Source organism: Pipistrellus kuhlii, unplaced genomic scaffold, assembly GCF_014108245.1.
Source record: "Pipistrellus kuhlii isolate mPipKuh1 unplaced genomic scaffold, mPipKuh1.p scaffold_m20_p_2, whole genome shotgun sequence".
Taxonomy (NCBI): Eukaryota; Metazoa; Chordata; class Mammalia; order Chiroptera; family Vespertilionidae; genus Pipistrellus; species Pipistrellus kuhlii.
Genome location: NW_023425515.1, coordinates 143829587 through 143835564, shown reverse-complemented (window position 1 = coordinate 143835564; position 5978 = coordinate 143829587).

Below are 5978 nucleotides of genomic sequence, written 5' to 3'. Positions count from 1 at the left end.
ATATAGGAAGGCAGGCAGGTGAGCAGTTGGGAGTCAGCAGTTCTGGTATGTGAGAGGGATGCCTGACTGCCAGTGTAGGCCCAATTCCACCGGGATCAGGCCTACACAGGCAGTCGGACATCCCTCAAGGAGTCCCAGATTGGAGATGGTACAGTCTGGGCTGAGGGACAAACATACCCCTGTGCACAAATTTCATGCACTGGCCTATAGTATATTATATTTTATAAATTTTGTTTTGAAACTTTAGTTTTGATCCCTTTCAACTATTGACACTTGTTTGTTGTATTTTTCTCTTTGATAGACAATAATTAGGTTTTGTGGAATATAAAATGTAGATTACCTATAGCTTAATATCATAATGATAGTAAACTTTAGCATAGTATAATTTTTTACAATAACATTTCATAAAGTATGCAAATAAAGGAACCTTTGTTTTGGTAAGACAATGAAAACATTTTGGATGTAAATAGAGTTTCAAAGTAAAATCTCAGGGAAGTATAATCTCAGGAATAGTTTTTGTCAGAGATGTAAAATAAGTTAAGCAGTTGTTGAGGTTAATAGTTTAGGACCAGTTGCCTTACCAACTCATTAACATTGAAGAAAAATACTAGATAATGATGATTAGTATAGATGAATATTTTTTAATCCTTTTTAAAAATATTTTTTTTTATTGATTTCAGAGAGGAAGGGAGAGGGAGATAGAGAGAGAAACATCAATAATGAGAGAGAATCATTAACTGGATGTCTCCTGCACATCTCTATTGGGGATCAAGCTGGCAATCCGGGCATGTGCCCTGACCAGGAATCGAACTGTTGGTTCATAGTTTGATGCTCAACCACTGAGCCACACCAGTCAGGCTAGATGAATATGTTTTAAATGGACAAACATGGCACACCTGAATAACAAGGGGCTTTATTCAGAAACCATTCTGTAAAAGAAGTAGTTTATCTGTTCTACCTCCTCTGAAGTCCAAAATCTTATCTTGAATGAAGTTTTCTACTATGATATCCTGGTTCAGATACCATCTTTATACTGTTTGGAAAAATTATTTTTATAAAATATTTTAAATGATAGCCAAAGGATTGGTTAAGAATAATTAAACCAAGTGTGTGTGTGTGTGTGTGTGTGTGTGTGTGTGTGTGTGACTTAAGCAAATTATTTAGAGTATGGTTTTATATATAGGTCTGAAAAACAATTTAAATCTCTAGAAAATCCAGTCATTTGCTATGAAACATAGAAAAATGGTTATACACATGTGAACTCATCTCCTAAACCATATAATAACTGGAAATAACATAACTGCTCCATTACACTATATATATTGAAGCATTTGACTGTTTCAGTTTTCATACAGTTATCTGAAAATCACACAAACACCATATGATTTCCAATTGTTTCAAACCAAATCATAAAAACCGTCTTTGAAAAGTTTGATTGGAAAATATTAGATGAATAATACTGAACATAAAGCAAAAATCTTAATTATACTGCTGAAATTTAAAAATCCATACCTTGATGCATACAGAATAAAAAAAGACTGATTACCCTTGTCTGTACATATTTACATGGTGTGAAAGTATACTAAAATATTCTTGCCATCAAAGATATCAAAATATATTTTCACCTCATACATCAGAACACTATCCAAATACACACTGGCTCCTTGTTATAAGTTGTAATATGCTGATCTACTATCTTGACGCAGAAACAACATGAAAAGTACCATAATCTACTAACACTAAACTCAAAGAAGCAGCACTGATAGCCTCTACAGGAAAATTAGGCCTATTTCTCCTTTGGGGAGAATTCGTTTCAAATTAAACATTCTAATTGTATGCACAAGTGATCCACTGGGGTTATTTTCAAGCATCAACAGGCACTACTAAAGCTTAGGCATTTTGTGAATGGATCAAACGGATCACCTTCCTCTCATAATAACCCCCAGAAGGAATTTCAAATTTGAGAATGAGAGAATGAATGATTACTTATGATTTATAAATTGTTGCCCATTGCAAATGTTTACCTGAAGTCTGCACCTTTGGTTAAAGCTTAATGAGATTGCCTACCATCAGCATCACTAAGCCAGCCTATTTTCCCAGATCATGGCTGGTGCGAGAGTCTTTTCATCTATTTCCATCTGAATAGTCTCACATTAAATTATGCTGGGGTGGGGAAGCATTTACATTATTGAAAGGATGCAAAACACTGATTAGTTCATCCTCAAAATGTTTAACAAGATCTCAGCAGGAGATTAAGGGAAGTCTAGAGAGAACAATCAAGCTCTTGCTAAATAGGAAAATTCACCTACCCTCACAAAATTGCCAATAGTGTACAAAGTTACAACAGCAATAATTATGAGCAATACTGTACCCTCAGGTATGGAAACAAAACTCAGAACAAAAACTTGCATCACAGTATTCTATAGGAGTAGGATCATTCTGTTAAGGCATTCAACTTCATGTTAATGTTTGCCAGCATTTTTCATATTAGAACTTGGCACAACTATCCTTCCAGATGGTCACAGCCATTACCATTTTCACTACATACATTTCTTTCTCCTTCATTGCAGGCAGTAGAGTGGAAAGGTGGACAGTCTTTGGTGTCAGGTCCAAGTTCAAGCCTTTGCTGTGCAGTTAACAGTTTTGTAAATAATATTCCCTCTTTGACTCTCAGTTCCCTCCTCTATAAAACTAGATTAATAATTCCTACCTCCAGAAACTATTATGAGAATTCAATAATATAACTTATTCTAAATGCTTGGCACTAGAAAGCAACTAAATAGATATCAGGTGCTTTCCCTACCTGGTATGGATAGAGCTTTGTAAGTAGTACAGTAGCATTTGAGACACAAACTTCTGAAATTTTGTGGAATTCAATTTGGCTTCCAAAACTTAATATTGAAGGCACTGTTCTTCACAGTGATGCATTATTCAAGTGTATAAAAATAAATAAATAAAACATCACTGTCTTTAAATAGCATATCTTCCCCTTCAGGCTATCTGTTCATGACAATGAACCAGGAACATTGTGCAGTAATGAGGCACTTCTGAAATCAGTGTCTGGGGCCTGTGAGTACTGGGAGAAAAACAGAATGCCACAGAACCAGAAGCTATTAAGACTCAGTGCCTGATGATCAGAGCACCAGCTCATACAAAATTAAAAGGGGCCGGAGTTATCCCAGCACTAGTTATAACTAAAACGTGCAAGATAGTCACCTTCAGTCTACTTGTAACAACTACAATTCTATGAGATTCAGAAATCATTTTGATAGAATCAAAATATCAACTAAAATGCCTTTTTTCCCCCAACGTCTAAGACTGAGTTTATAGGGGGGGAAAAAAAAAAAAAAAAAGTGAATTCCAGTTGCAGTTGAAAGCAGAATATGTGTTGTTTTTCTCATGGTAATTTTAAGCAGTCACCCAAAATAACACTGGCCCAAACTTGCAATACCAGTGTAAAAATAAATCATGCTGCTAAAAGGTAAGTACTTTTATCATCTCTAACAAACAACCTTTTCAATAAAGCCTTTGTGAAAATACAGCTAGATTTTTAAAAATACAACTCAAACATGTATATACATGTGAATGATGTGTAAATTGTGTTACAAAGTTAGTTTGATATAATGCAGAAAGCAGAAGGAAAAGATTTCATTTAAAAAAGCTGGACTAATGATGCATTTCTTTGACTACAGCCAATAAAAGATTTTAGCGTAAACTTAAAGAAATAGTCCCTCTTGCCGAAACCGGTTTGGCTCAATGGATAGAGCACATGTGTCAAACACAAGGCCCGCGGGCCAAATCCGTCCCGCCAGGCCTTGCAATGTGGCCCGCACCGCGCTGTCATCACTGCACTCCGCTGCGTTTCCATCACAATGACAGTTTATGACTGTTCAGTAAACCATTCGGCCCGCGATTTAGGCTGGATTTTAGATTTTGGCCCCTTCTCTGATTGAGTTCGACACCCCTAGGATAGAGCGTCAGCTTGGGGACTGAAGGGTCCCGGTTCGATTCCCGTCAAGGGCATGTACCTTGGTTGCGAGCATATTCCCAGTAGGGGGTGTGCAAGAGGCAGCTGATCGATGACTCTCTCTCATTTTAACTCTCTATCTCTTTCCCTTCCTATCTGTACAAAATCAATAAAATATATATTTTTTTTAAAAAGAAAATAAAGTAAAAATATTTAAAAAAAGAAAAAGAAAAAAAAAGAAATAGTCCCTCTTGATCATTATGCTAAGTGAAATAATCCAGTCAGAGAAAGATAAGTATCACATAATCTTACTCATATATGGAATCTAATGAACAAAATTAAATGAACAAAGTAGAACCAGAGACACAGAAGCATGAAACAGACTGACTAATCAAAGAGGGAAGGCTGGGGTGATCGAGTGGGTGGGAAGAGATTAACAGGGGAACTTATATACATATATGCAGAGCCCATGGGCAATAGTGTGGTGAAGGCTTGGGAGGGGCAGGTATAGGGTGGAAGGGGTCAATGGGGAAAAAACAGAGGGGACATCTGTAATATTTTCAACAATAAAGATAAATTTAAAAAAAAAAAGAAATAGTCTATTTTGTTCTGAAAGTAACAAATAACAACAGCTTATACTTATTTAATATTTAAGTTATTCCAGGTCTCTCACTTAATATCAACAATTCTATAGTATAGGTTTTATTAATACCCCTAGTTTACTGCTGAAAGGATTAATACAAAAGGAAGTTAAATACCTTGTCTAAAAACATGTAATTGTACTCAGAAAATCTAGATTTCAGTGTCTGACTCCAGAGCCACACTTGTAGCAACATTATGTTGCTGCCTCTCTACCTCATATTTTCACTGGACAAGTACTGGAGTGGAATGTTGACTGAATGCAAAGGTGGGAAACTCAATATACCTGGTCTCTTTTGAGCTACTTAGCCTAATGATTGCAGTGTTTCCCAAACTTTTGACATATGTGTACCCCTTCTATAATTTTCGTTAAACTGAGTACCCCTCGTACTCATGAGTACGTAGAATTGGGTGCAGCAAAGCACGGTGCAGTGCATATCCCCACCAAACTCCAGTGCAACGCGTATCTCCACCAGACTCTTCCCGTACCCCTGGGGGTATGCGTACCACACTTTGGGAAACACTAGATTACAGAATCCTGGAAGAGGATGAGTTCAGAGAATAAAACTTCCACAAGTACTAAGGTATCCTTGGTTTCTTCAGGATGTTGCACTTTTTTTCCAAAATTAAATGTGGAACAGAAAAGGTGTTACCTTCTTAAGAACAGCTCCGCCCCATACAGATGCCACTCCATATAGCATGCCATCCCCTACAGCATGCCACCCCTACTGCATGCCACCCCCTACAGCATGCCATCCCATGCATCATGCCACCCCCTACAGCATGCCACCCTTTGCAACATGCCACCCTATGCAGCATGCTACCTCCTACAGCATGCCACCCCAACAACATGCAACCCCCTACAGCATGCCACCCCATATAGCATGCCACCCCTTACAGCATGCCACCCCCTACAACGTACCACCCCCTACAGCATGCCATCCCATATAGCATGTCACCCCCTACAGCATGCCACCCCATATAGCATGCCACCCCCTACAGCATGCCCTCCCATATAGCATGCCACCCTATACATGGCAGTCTCAGAAGTTCTCTAGATAATATACTTCCCACTCTGGTATTAGAACCTTTTGCATTCTAAGCAGAAATATCAAACAGTAACCAAGCAACAATATTTTAATTACATTACTGTACATTAGAAGCAATTATATATTTGTTAAAAGAACAGGTGAGATTGGGGTGGGGTGGGGAAAGTTTATTAAAGGATCTGGGGGCTTTTGAGAAATTGCTCATTGCAAAATCCTAAGAAAATAGAATTCCTAAAAGTTAGCCTGCTCCCATGTTGTCAGATGAAAAAAAAAAAAAAAAAAAAAGGAGGGGTGGGGAGGTTAGGCAGAAAAGAACCTTCAGA